Genomic DNA, 15529 nt, shown 5'->3' on the forward strand with positions numbered 1-15529 from the left:
TTTTACATAGAAATACATAGGAATAATCTTTAAAAATCTTCTTCTTAAGAACCAGTGGGCCAGAAAAGCTGAAACGTAGAGGAAACATCCTGGGTAGTGTAGATTCTAAATTATTAAAATCAAGATGGAAGGGGGGGGGGCACAATAGATATAAGAAGAGGGGAAATCTGGTAAAGAACTGCATCACAAAAGTTAACTCAGGTGAGCGATGTGGCCCATGGGCCTCTTGATATATCTTAGGGTCATAGCTTTCGTTACATCGACGTTATACATACGGTTTCTTGAAAGAGTTACTGCATCAAATCATGAAGATTACATACAAATATTTAAATTGTGTATCTGTCAGTAACTACTGTGCCAATAATTTCCTATCATTGTAAATACTTGTATTTTAAATAGAATAATATAATCTTTTATCACCTATTTTCCCCTTTATCCCGTTGATATAGCTCATGTGATATCGTTTTCGTGTCAACACTATATATTCCTACGCCGCGTGACGTAATGTAAATAAACAAATGCATGTGTATGATGGAGAGAATGACTTAATTTGTCAAATTTCACTTTATTTGATGTATTTTAACAAGATTTCATTCATGAATTAAAAAAATAAGCGCCGACATATTTTCTTCCTTTATATTTGTACAAACTATTTCATACAGCGTAATTTTATTTATTACGTTATTTGGTCCGAGGTAAACGAAAAGGAGCTTTGAATTAGAAATAACGATAAAACACACATTTATAGTGAACAAAAATATGTGATAAAAAGAATCTCCCATGGTTTGTCATTTGATATGATGTTTATCCAACTCGTTGTGTGTTTTCAATCCCCTCGCCAAGGCTCAGGGATGGAAAACACACAACTCGTTGGATAAAAATCATATCAAATCACAAACCATGGGAGATCCTATATGAATCAAATGCTTCTGTTGTACATCAATACAGGTATTACAATCAACTTTATTATGGACTTTGATATTGAATATCATTCGGTATTTTCATCAAAAATGTTACATGACTAAAAATATTTGCTAGTACCTACTTATTAAATTGTAAACATACATTGTCAAAATGAATAGCAGCTGCTTTTGCCATATATTCTCAGTATTGAAAAAAAAAGAAAATCAATTGCAAAATATGATAACTCATGACTTCAGGATAAATATGTTGATGTCACTCTGTAAAGAAAATGACAATAGTCTGGTAATATACTTCCACATTAGGATTTCAGAGCCATTGGGGAATGTAGGATATTTGTCGTACCGACGGCTGTCGCAACACAAAGCCTTAACTTTGTTGGTATTGTTTGAAAGATGGATAACTTTCACTTCAAATTTCTCAACATTGGCGAAGGAACAGGTGTTACAGTATATCTACCTAAAGCAGTCGTGGCCATGTTTTAACTTCACGAAGCGAGCGCACTACAGAGCGAAGAAACCTACTGTTTTGAAAGGGGGTTATAAAATTATATTACAATTTAGAAAAAAATCTCCTATAGCCCCTAAATAGGAAAAATATTCTTCTTTTTTTAAATATTAAAATAAATTGTGCTCGTTATATCGATTTTAAAAATTCTTTTTAAGACAAATTTGGTAACATGTTTATGATAAAATTTGAAACTTATTGTTTCATTTGTTTAAAGCTTCTCTAAAATATCATGTATTTCGACTTGGAACTTTCAGGGTGAGTGCAGCCTCTAAACTATGGCCTATGACATAACATTTTAAAACACCATTATGCATGTGCTCACTGCAAATCACACAAGAAAGTTCATTTGTTTAAATAAAAAACTTTATTGAAATAAACATTTCTTCACATTGAAAACTATTCATGAATTGTGGTTGAGATTCATATCTTCTCTATTTTCTTTATTTCAAAATCGGATATACGCTAGTCATCGAATTGACTAAAACATGACGTCATGTACAAACATTAAGTCTTTTTTGTGCTTACTCTTTAGTTTTGCACAAACGATATTGTGGCATTGAAATTATTTCAAACGTTATGTTTTTTATTAATTCTTTTACTACAGCCATTGCACTACAAAGAAGTAATGGAAGTTTGAAAGTTTTCACATGATAGATTGAAAAAATTGTCTTTGAGCATTGTTCAGATTTTATCCTGATTTTCTTCGTTTGGTACATGTATTTAAGTCGATATGTTTGGGTTTAGATTCATAATTATCCAAGTTTAAGACAAACCTGTTAGGTAATGTAAACAAATTTAATTTGTGAATGAAAATCAAAATGTGTGTCCCTATATATGCAGCTGATCCATTTTTTGTTGTTTTTTGGGGTTTGGTTTTTTTTTTTTTTTTTTTTTTTGGGGGGGGGGGGTTGGAAGTTTAGGACAGATGATGCAATCCAAAAATTGACCTCTGGATTGGTATAACTATATTAAATTTTATCTATCATGATTATGAATCATTCGAAAAATATCTTTCCAAAATAAATATGAGTAAATTGTAAATATTCTACGATGATTAAAACCCCATCTCCATGATATTGTAAAAGTTTAAAAGACATTTAAATCTCTATGCAGTATAACTTATTCAAGTTACTTTTATATGCATGTACATGTCTAAACTTTTTCATTTTCAAGATTATTAATAAAAAACAGATTGTATCATTTGTCCTAATTCAAATTTTTGTTGCTGAAATATAAGAGAGCACTCAATGAATAATCCCTGCCGTAGGTCTCATTTAAATGCTACCTCAGCCACAGCTAGTGGATAAGTGCTTTATATAGCTTTATTTTACTACTCCTGTCTAATTGTTTGCATTCATTGAGTTTTCCAGGCACATTGTCGTTTTGATGTATAGCCTGTAGATGATTTTTCAACCAGGGGACATTATCTCATCATTATCCGTTGATGAGAAAACATTGATTGTATGCCATGCGTTTTTAATATTGATTGCAGGATATACACTTTTACGTTACTGCCTTTAGGACTGTTTTCTACAAACATCCCCGTGCCCTCCATCCATTTTGTTGATATGAATAATAGATTAAGATTTGAAATTGGTGTGTAAATGTAATTTGATACATCTACCGATATCAGTATCCACATTACATTGAAGACTCTGTATATTGATTCTTTTTACATAATGTATTGGCCTTCTGACAGATGATACAAAAAACATTTAATAAGTTATAGAGACATACATTTAGAACGTTTCTTTGCTTTCTGGTTGCACAAATAATATTCGAAATGTTGATTTATAACATTTATAAGATCTAATTCATACATCTTTATTTTTACATTTAAAATTTATCTATTTACAAGTTTAACAACGAGGGTAATAGATCATAGAGATATCACAGTAATAAGTAATGATTATTTTGATTTGTTAAAAGGGATTGAACACTATTTCTGCACAAGATTTTCAAATTTTATTTTCCCAAATAATCACAATTATGTTTACTCAAACCCAAGTAAGGTATTTCTAATGATAATCAAAAATTAAATTTCAGTTGTCCAGGTACAAGACAGATTAGATTTCCATATCTTTGCTATTCAAACAATGACTGTGTCATGTTTTTTTGCACGTAATTAAACGAATATATTTTCGTGTAAAGATCTTTTATAAATCAAAAAAATATTATTGCTCATTAGATCTATCTTCGTAAAGAATTGTAAACAATAAAATTGCTTACTAAAATTAGAATACTAAAATTCAAAAGAAACTGTATCCATGCCTCTTAATCAAATACAAATAAAGGCTTAATAATGGACCCGAGAAGCACTGAATTTTACAAAAGACGGTTTTCTTCGATATCTTAACCTGTATCGTAGGATCAAAAATTGATTAAATTAGCTTTAAATGAATAATTGAATAATATAAATTTTTTGTTTTGAATCCTAAAAAAGTACTAATTTTACATCACTGATGATTTTTATACTTATATTTTTTAAATGTTTATAAAAAAATGCAATATTTTTGTACAACTCATGTCATATTAATCAAGATAAAATATCGATTGTTATTGATTTTATATCAGTTTTTATAAATGGCCAAACTAGGTCTTTCCTTTTTTTTGTATTTTACGATAATGTTTCAATTATTGGAAACGTTTTATATCCAAAGCCTCTCTCTGTTGATAAGTATTCACTTCCACATTAGAATGTCAATTGAGAAGCTGTAGGAACACTATTGTAAGGCTCATAATTAGATAAAGGAAACATTCGCATTTTCTTCTGATGAATCTTAAGTGAAAGCTTTAAAAGGTACGTAAATTGATTTATTATTATTATTATTATAATTATTATTATTATTATAATTACCGGCGTTTAATAAGAGAATTATGTCTGAGAAGTTTATGAAAATTTACAATTTTTTTTTTGGAATTTTGTTGCCACCGGGAGCATAGTGTTTCACAAGCACATCTTGTTTTCTTACAGTAAATCAATGTTTTTAATACATTATTTTTAGAAGTATAAATATACTATATGAAACTTCTGGGAAGAAACATAGAGAACATGAACTTAATACTGTTATACATTTTTTATCCATATTTGTTTATATTTGATTTCTTTAATTTAAATGGAATATTCCTACACGAAAATTTTTAGGGACGAAATACTCAAAGAAGCAAGAAAAATGAGAAGAATCATATTGTCATTGTTCATCTTTGTTCAAAATTCCATGCTATGTAGAAGTGACCATGATTCAGGTAATAAATCATTTTTGTCCGAAAAATTGAATTAATTAACACAGAATTTGGAACGAAATTTAATCATTTTAATTTATTTTGAGAATAAATTTCATATATTAAGCAACTGATTTCAGGGTATGTTGAAATGTCCTGGAATTAAAACTGTGTAGAAGACTTTAAATTTAAAAAGAAAAATAGCATTACGAATTTTCTTTTTTAAAAAAAAAAGCATTCATGAAAGTCACAGAAAAATTTATTTTTTTTTTTACCTCTTACGTGAAGTTGCAGATATTTTGCTCCTTTCTATATGCATCTGATTTGAAATTAATGCTGTTACCAATTTTTAAACCAATTACGATGCTTGAAAAACTTTATGTTTTTTTTTCCTTTAAGGTATGCACTTTCACGAAAATGTGACAAAAATTGGCCAATATTGACATTTTCAAAAATCAGATGTTACCATGCAAATTTCCGTATTAAATTTTATGTCATTCAGTTACTCTAAAAATTCTGGGAGGACAAACACAAAAACATCCTTCAGTAATGAACTTGAATTTTGATCTGTAGACCATCACTTGTAGTTTATTTTACAGCATACTGACAAATATTTTTCTTTTTCCTACAATAGCTATGAGAAATGATTTTTTTTTTACTTTGATAGACGGCGTAGTGCATTGAAACAAAAAGTATTCCGTCCAAATTCTTATTCGATACGTTGGTCAGAGAAAAGAAATATTACTGGTTTTCATTATTCAATTATGATCGGAGGATAATAAAATGAAACTTTCTTTCACTTTACTATATGATCTACATGTAAGCATAACAACGGTACGTAGGAATACATCACAACCACTTGTTGAAATTAAAATGGCTGAATGTACAGATCTCCCCCTAATTGCATTGATAATTTGTTACGCTCAAGATGTCTATGATATATTGATCAAAAATAAATATAAATAATTAATATTATCATTTGATATCTACTTTTCGATGATTAGATTTAACTTGTGAATGAATGATTATCTGTCCAACATGTAGTTAGACCTAGCCTAATTGCCCAATGTACATGTGAATGGACAAACACCGTTTTCAGATATGTTTTGTTGTATCATTACCGGAATTGTCTAACAATACCAGAAAAAAAAACCTCGTGTGTTATACATCTTTGCTTAATTTCAGTGGTTATATTATTCGGTAAGCTGATATCGTTAGGATCGTAAATGTAAAGTAAAGCTACTCAGATATAAGCTTAAAAACTCTTTCTACGTCACAGAAATTTTGAATTTTGCTTTGCGCTACTCTTCATCTGAATTTCACGTAAACGTATCACAACCTGTCCATGCCTAACACAACATGCTTCGAAATCTGGAAGAGTCAATTGACAACTGTAAAATAGCAAAATAGTTCTGTCCTTGCTCAGTGCCTTTTTTTCATATATTCCTTTCCTAAAAATTTACATGCAAACGTGATTTACATGTAACATATAAATGTGATATTAACGTGATTTACTTTGGTTTCAGATAAATTTTCACAGTTCTATTATTCATAACAAATATCCGTCCTCGCTCAATGTAATTTTATGCATACATTTGTTTCCTAAGAATTAACACATTAACTTAATATCTTCGCTTTTGTATCATGAAATACTCTTCATTCTTCTATTGTTTATAACAGTGATCTCATACAAAGCAATTTTCTTTTTAAAAGCAATTGCATTGTTGTCAGTGCAAACGAATCCGATTCATTTAGCAAAGGGCTGGGGGTGAAATGAAACGCAAGTAGAAAATGACTAAGGAACGTTACGAACAAGAATTGAAATTCAGGAAAACCGAGTAAAATTATATTGTATACCACTTCTCTTTTCAAAGTTATATGGAAGGAAAAAATTTTACTTGCAAAGTTGGTCAAAGTAGCTCCGGCTGCTCAGAGTAAGTGACCCCAAATTCTATTGATGCAGTCATCAAAAATATCCAATCAGAATAAACTATTCTATGGAAATCAAATGATTGCAATGCCAATGCTTTTTCTTCTAGAATAAAGATTTGTAAAAGATTAAGACAGAAACAAAATGGCATCATATTAATGATGCTCTAAACACTGATAAAAAGATATTGTTGGACTTGGAAAAAATATATCACATAAAGGTGTGAAAATTAGAACCATAGTGTATATAGTTAATTCTAAATGTGGTACTTGCCTTATTTATGCAGGAAAAATGTTCAAAAACAATAGACATTAATGAGCAGAAATCACTTTTGTTTATTTACATAGGGAAATAAAATGGAAAAAATGAATTCATTTACTTATTCTTTCTTTCATATAAAGCTAAGAATTGTTAAATCTATTGTAAATTGTGAAATTAACTTAAACTTAAAGTTATAATTTTTTTTTATCATACTTCTAATGGCAGATCACTCAAACTGCAAAACATTTCTTTATAACTAGAACTTTTGTGAGAAGTGTCTAGACTATCCTTAAGACCAGTTTAATTGAAATGTTACTTTTGGAATAAAATGTATTTTGTGGATAAATTTCGTATTTTCCATGTAGCGAAATTGGTTTCACATGTTTTGAAAGAAAGTTTGACTTATAAAGACAAATTAAGTTTCTTTTATAGTTGACTGTGACTTTGAGAAAGATTTATGTGGATGGAACATATATGGTTCAAGATATGTTTCTCCTGCATGCCGCATTCCTACGACAGAATGTGAAACCTATTTTCATTTGAAAGGTGTTAGAAGCTGGAAAAGAATGACTGTGAAAAACGCCGATGATATAAACGGTAAACATTTATAATAAGATAAATACCTTGATAGGCCAATATAAACATGTGACTTTGATGACTTAAACCTTTGTCTTTCGATAGTATTTGTTGGTTTCTCAAGTTCAGTTTACTCCCGACATTCTAAAGTGGCTACTTCAATACAGACCTGGACACAGACTACCAATTGTTTTGCTATACATTCTTTTATGATATAAAAAATGATTAAAAAAATTACACCAGCTCAACTTAACTTACCTGAAACTTAGCACAGATTAAGACCATTCCAAGTCCAAAAATTTATCAAGATCTCAAGAACATTCATTGTCCTTTTAGGAAACCACAAAAAAAACCTATCCTGATTTTTTCACTGTCCTTTCGAGCAAAGGGTAATTGGCATTTTTACTCTCTTCCTGCTAGGCGCTTAAAAACAAAATTTCCCACTATTATAAATTTTATGATTTGCCTGATTAAAAAGAATTTCGGTGCTAAAACTTGAATCCTGAATGTTATTGACTACAGAGAGCGACAGGCCCACTTATCCCCAAGCCGACGAGAGCCAGAACACCGGCAGAGGAAACTCGAACCATGATTCTATGTATTCTGAGCACCCTGAATATGACATCTTCAGCGAATTAAGAGACACTCGCAAGCAACTACCACTAAATCTCATGTGTGGCTGTTTAAACGTTAACAGCATAAGATCTAAATTTGAAAGTATAAAAGACCTGATTAGAAATCTCGTGGACATTCTTTTCATCTCTGAAACTAAAATAGATTACTCTTTTTCAGATTCTATTTTTAACATTGATAACTTCACTTTATGGCGAGCTGATAGAAATGTACATGGGGTGGGATTATAGCTTATTCACGTTCAGATATTGCAGAGGATAGGAAAAAGCAACTTGAGTTTGAAATTTTAGAATCAATAGGTCTGGAAATAACAGTTGATAGTCAAAAACGGTTTTTATCTGGTGTATACAAACCACCAAATGTTCATAATTCTACTTTTTACGATGATTTTTGCAGAACGATGGACAAAATAACTACAAAATACAATAACATTATGTTTATAGGAGATCTGAATTTTGATCTGCTAGATAAGGATTAAAGCGCCCCTTTGCTAGACATCTGTGATATTTTTTATTTTACCAATCTAGTTAAGGATTTCAATCCCTAATGGGACCAAATTCTCTACCCTTAAATGTCCGTCAACTACATGATACTCTGATATTATATTAGAGCATTTTATAATGGAAAAGAATTGCCCATGAGAAATTTTCAAAAAGTTCATTAATTAAGCAGTAGTTAATTAGCAAAGATTGCATTGAAGTCTGTAGCGTTTTTTCAAAATAAAAATTCAAATAATTTGAATATCAATAAATCCTGCGGTGGAAAGATGCATTGAAATATTTAAAATAGAATGATAATTGAAAACAATTTTTTTACCAGCAAAATTTTTTTTAATTGATTTTTTTTATTAATTAAAAAAGGGGAGATAACTCTTACCAAAATTCAAGGTCATGAATTAGGACACATCCCACTAAACATACTTATAGTAAAAAATAAATGGGAAGTGTGTCTAAATAAACCGAGTATTCAATGCTTACATATCTGTTATGTTTTCAATTTATTGAATTTCTTCGTATTAGGGATTGAAGACCTTAAAGGCCCAACTTCCTTCACCAAAATAGCTAAACCAAGTCTGCTTGGCTTTTGTTTGACTAAGGATGATACTAAAATTAACAAGGTATGCACCTTTAGCTGTGACCTCAGTGATGTCCATAATTTTATAGGTGTTCAATTTACATGCAACATCAATCAACCAGATAGCAAATGTAAGAGGTGCCGTACTTCTAAAAATTTTGATGAGGAATCTTTTATATCAGATCTTCCGCAGGTGGATTTCAATTATGAGGACCATAATGATATCAACTTAGCGTTTTCTGATTTTACCAACAAGTTTGTAACCATTATAGACAAGCATGCACCAAAGAAAATGAGAAAAATAAGACCCAATCAAGTTCCTTACATGAATAAAGAGCTACGCAAAGATATCTATAACAAAAAAATGCTACACAACAAATACCAAGCTTGTAGGTCAAGTAAGAACTGGGAAGCCTATAGAGTTCAAAGAAACTATGTTTCAAAGTTAAAGAATAAATCCGTTAATAATTACTTTTTGGAAAGATGTACAGGTGGTCCGAAATCTAAGGACTTCTGGTCCTCTATTAAACCTTTTTTAACAAACAAGGGCAGTTATGCACAGAAAGATACAGTCTTCTTAGAAAATGATGTGATTGAAACTGACCAATCCAAAATACTAGGAGTCTCTAACGACTTCTTTGTTTATGTGGCCAAAACATAGGAAATTCAAATATAAGCACTGATGACAATCACCCAAGTGTTAAAGCAATTAGGAAAAACTTACCACAGCTCGTGATCAATCTTTTCAATTTAAATTTATTGATGAAAAATTTATAAGTAAACAAATTAGTGAGATGAATACCAGAAAAACTACGGCATAGACGGGATCTCCCCAAAGATACTACGATACAAAGATATTACGCGAAGCCTGTCCCTTGACCAAACTTGTAAATATGTCGTTGTCATCCTCAGTTTTCCCAGATTTCCTGGAAATAGGCCAAGTAGTCCCTATTCACAAAAAGAACAGTGTCTTAGATAAGGAAAACTACAGACCAGTAAGCGTCCTCCCAGCTCTTTCCGAGGTTTTTGAAAATGCAATCAACACTCAAATATCAAACTATTTTGAGAAATGTTTTAACCCTTATTTAGCGGCATTTAGATCAGGGTATAGTTGCCAATCGACCTTATTAAGAATTATCGAGGATTGGAAGAGAGCTCTTGATAAAAATAAATATGTTGCTGCTATTTTAATGGACTTATCCAAGGCATTTGATTGTCTCCCTCATGATCTTGTTCTGCTCAAACTAAAATCGCAGCTAGGTTAAGGCCGCCCATAGGAAATAAGCCTTAAAATATTCCGAAAAAAGCAATATAATGTTGAAATTTTTTATTAACATGAGTTTTAATTTAATGGGAACTATACTAATGCATATGTATGTATGGGGTCTCAAACGAGTTCGGCCAACGCGATTTCATGTACATCAGCTGTTTGTCACGTGACATGTTTAAAATTAGAAAAAATATGTACGGATACAAAGATCGTAAAAGTTCAACGATATACGGATAATTTTTCACTATGAAATTGATTGTGTTTTTTTAAGACAATTTTCTTAACCCGAAAAGTGCTGGGAGCAACTTCTCCATGCCCGGGAAATATATAAACTTTAGCCGACTTTTGATAAACTATGTGCATTTACACTATACGCATTGAAGAAATGTAAAACTACGGAAAAACCCAACAGCGCACAACGTGCTCCCATCACTTTTCAAAATAGTAGGGACAATAGCTAGAGGTGTATAAAATATTATAATATATAATCAAGCGGATATCGTTGAACTTTTGAGATTTTGGAGGGAATGTACATGTGATTGTAGTACGTTTCTGTATAAAAGTGCATGACTGCGGCTTTATAAGAGACTTAATAGTTATTAATTAAATAAGACTGTGAAATATTGATAAATGCATTCAAAAATATGAATAAATTATAGTCAGATCACGCTTATTTAGATTTAATTTTCATATTTTCAGTTCAGCCAATAGCTTCATCTGCGTCTCAAGTACAGAGAAACTGCGTGTCAAACTAGCCTATGACGTCATATCTGTTAGTATAGCGAGATCAAGTTGGCTTTGATTTTACATTCAAATAGTGTTGTAATGACAAGATAAGTTACACACTGATTAATATTTACAATTATCATGGGAAATCAAAGTATGTAAGAGTATATGAAAAAGAAAATTATTATTTATTCGTCGAGATTTATATGTACAATTTCACCGTAAAGTCATAATCGAATTCCCGAAGCTCTGCATACACTGATCGACCTTGGGTAGCCCTTAACCTAGTTGCGATCTTATGGTCTCTATCCATCTGCGGTAGATCTGATGAAGAACTATTTCTCTTGCAGAAAGCAGTGTGTCAAAATTAGTCAAAATATAAGCACCTTGTTGGATTTTTTTAAAGGTGAACCTCAAGGATCAATTCTTGGGCCAGCTATCTTTAATATTTTCATTAATGATATTTTTTATTTTGTAAAAAAAAAATCAGACTTGTACAACTATGCAGATGATAATACCTTATCCAAATCTGATCCTATCTTACAAAATGTTATTACTACTCTTGAAAAGGAAAGTGGCACTGTCATCGATTGGTTTTCAGCTAATGAAATGCAGGCAAACCCAGAAAAATTCCAAGCAATAGCACTGGTGGAAACGATGCATGATAAAAACATTACTTTAAACTTGAATGGTACAACTCTTGCCTGTGAGGGTGAAGTGAAACTGCTTGGTGTTACTTTTGATTTTATCTTAAACTTCAATTCTCATATATCAAATATTTGTAAGAAAGCAGCTCGACAATTAAATTTCTTAAAACATGTCGGGAAACATCTTTGTAAATTGGGTAATCTTACCATCCTTCACTCCTTTATAATGTCCAACTTTAGTTATTGTCTTCTGGTATGACATTTTAGCAGTGAACAAAATTGCAAAAAAAAAAAAAAATAGAAAAAAATCAAGAGCGAGCACTAAGATTCATATATAATGACTACACAAGCAGTTATGACCACCTACAAGAAAAATCAAACCTCCCATCACTAAAAATCAGGCGTATGAGAGCCATGGCCCTTGAAGTTTTCAAAATTATAAACAATCAAAGTCCACTGTTCCTGCAAGACTTAGTTCAACAGCGAAATTCCACATACAATTTTAGGTATCAAAAGACTCTGGAATTATCTAGGCCTAGAACCACTAGGTATGGAAAACACTCATTCAGCTATACGGCTGCTACGTTGTGGAATTCTTTACCAAATGCTAGGGAACTTTCCACCCTCAGCCAATTTAAAACTTTTATTGAAACATGGACGGGGGAAAATGCAAATGTAGTTCCTGCAGAAACCACAGCGTGGGGCTGCATAGCTGATGAGACAATATTTATTTGTTACTTATTCATTTAGTTTAGAAACTTTTCATTTATTTTTTAAATCTTTCATTTGCATTACTGATACCACCTCATTTTATTTTATTGTTTTCTAGTGTTTCTTTTATAGCTATAAATTAAACTTTGTTATTTACTTTAAAAATCTCCTATAATAAGGGCCCTGTGGACTGTAACCTTTGGAATAACATCTTTATGATGGCAAAGGTGTAATCTCTCCAGGATCCTATTTTCTTTCAATATTTGGCCTTTTCAATTTTTTATTCACCCTCACAACAATGCATATCTTACCTACATGTGTGTAGGTAGGGACTGACCCAATCACTAGGCAGGATGTGTATTGATGTGGAACATAAATTAATTATTTTTAATTTTTTTTCCTCTTTTTCTCAATTTGGTTTAGCTATGTCTGTGTGAATTTTTAATTTTCTAAATTTTAAATTTATCTATTTATCGTTTTTTATTTATTTATTCATTTTTTATTATTATTACATTGTAATAGTACAATTAGTTATTTTTTTCTGACTTTAAGGGTTAAACGTAGTGCTTAATTCTTATTACTGTCATATGACTTTTATTTATTTATTAATAATACTCACCTTGTATTTATTTTTGTTCCTCTAAATGCAATCATCTTGCTTTTCAAGTTTGTCTTTTTTTTCTTTAACTAATTCTACAGAAATTATAAATTCTTAACATTTGTTTAATTCTTAAAATTCGTTTTTATACCCATATGTATATGTATATATGTACATGTGTTTTTGCATGTTAATTTATGTTGTAAATGTTTTCTTGTGATATTTTGACTTTGATAGTCGGTTTAAGAGCTGTATAGACCTCATGTTTCATATTATGTAATGTATACAATGCAGACTTTAAATGAAATTTACTCACTTACTTACTTAAACTTCATTTCTTCTTCAAAAAGCCTAAAGTTCCGCAAAAATGACTTTTATGCTTCCTTAACATTCCCGCGTACAATCATGCATTTAATTCTTGACAATCTTTCAAGAATTAATATGTTGACAGTGCGACAGTTTGGCCTGCGCACTTTCACTTTAAAATTCATTTCCATACTTATTGATGTCATGAAGCAGACGAAAAAATTGGAACACTCCAGATTTCCTGAAAAATAATCTTTATCGATAAAGTTTTAAAGTCAATAAACAGTGTTTGCTGCATTTTTTAAAAATCTCAACTTTCAACAAAAAGTGTCTTATATGCCCAATATGAAATAACACAAGATTGTTCTGTTTATGCTCCAGGATTTACACCAAAAAGCACTATCCTTGTATCAACTTCAAGAACATTTCCCTTACTTCATGGAATTGAAGACCTACAATTAAAACGATATATTACAAATCCTGATATATCGGACAATATTTATATGTACCCATCTAATTATCTATTGAGTGAAGATCTCCCAGCAGCATATACAGTCCGGTGCCTTCATTATTCTTACAAACTATCCAAATTTGGTTCATTAATAGTAGCTTACATACCAAGTAATAGTGATGTACACAAATTATTTCGCGGTCAGTTGCAATATTCAAAGAATGCAATACTTAAAAGGAACCATGGTATAAACAACTATCTGCAGAGGGAATCTGTTGACTTGCCAACGGTATTAAGTTATAAGGTATGTAATTACGCAGCTGAATTTAAAGAAAATACAATCTGATAAATTCACCTATTTGTTCTAGCCTATTGAAAGCACATAAATATGAAAAATGACTTTAAGAATTTACGAAGATCTCTTTTTCTTTAAGGAAGGAAAGAAATACATTCAAATGACTTACATACATATCTTCCAGGTTTTTTGATAAAAAATTGTAAAAAATTTTGTTCTTTTTCAGTTGATGTTCCAATCTAGATTCTTTGTTTTTCCCAACGTGACAGAATTTGCAATTTTAGATGACATATATATCAGCATGGGTCCTTGTAACGGTAAGTTTAAAATCGTGATCCACTTTCATTCAGATACTCTCTCTCTCTCTCTCAGATCAAGGCATGTTCGGTATTCATATATAAGAAGAGCATTATATTACATAAAGACCTGAAAGCAATTAGGTCTACTTATTTAAAATTTGAAATTTTATTAGTGCATCTTAGAGCACGCGATGAATCTAGGATTTTATGACTAGGGCTGAAGAAAGGTATAAATATGTTATCTCCCAAGCTTCCAGTATTCCCTGCCTATTTAATGCCTTCACATAAAAATGATGAAATAGAACGCCACAACATGTGTTTCCTTTTTTTCACACATACAATTTTGCACAAATTCTGCTTTGTATGAATACAAAAATAGGTCTGCTAATGACGGAGTGCAATTGATATTCATGAGATTTTCAATAGATTGTTAGAAGACCTGTTTCTCCAAAACAACGTAGATATTGTCAATCAGAAACTCAAGCATCTTTTTGATGTCAACTCCAGAGTACTTGTGAGTGCAATCAGAATGTGTTTTAACAAAATATTTTTGCAAATGACCAATGACCAGGTAAGTAAACTTACCAGCTCCATTTTTTATTGAAAAAGCAGCTGTCAATGATATCAAAAAGCCTGGATTTAAATTTATCGTTGCGGATGGCTGTGTATAAAGTTGAAATGTCTTAAGTTTTTAAGCTGTTGATTTTAACAAAATCTTGTGATTTCAAATTATCCAAAAGTTCTTTGGAATTTTTTAGCATCCACATCTAATTCAAACCACTTATTAAATATATTGTTGCAAAGTACTCAAATTTTTCCTTCACTACTGTCATTATCTTAGTGAGGAGTAACGAAAATTACTTGGTTGAACATTTACTGGAACCCGCTATGTATCTTTGTTTGTAAGGATTCTTATGAAGTTTCGGAATCCAATGTACGTATAAAGGGTACTTCAAATTCATTTTGGCGCTGGAATATTAAAAATATTCCAAACTGGCATATGATTTTGAGGAATTTCTTTCTTAGAAAGGGAAGTATGAGTTTAAGTGGGATTACCACTTGTAGAAGTAAATCCAAGTTCTTCTACAATACAATATCC

Source organism: Saccostrea cucullata, unplaced genomic scaffold (genome assembly GCF_032062105.1).
Source record: "Saccostrea cucullata isolate Sc308-1 unplaced genomic scaffold, CSIRO_AGI_Scuc_v1 ctg938, whole genome shotgun sequence".
Classification (NCBI taxonomy): domain Eukaryota; kingdom Metazoa; phylum Mollusca; class Bivalvia; order Ostreida; family Ostreidae; genus Saccostrea; species Saccostrea cuccullata.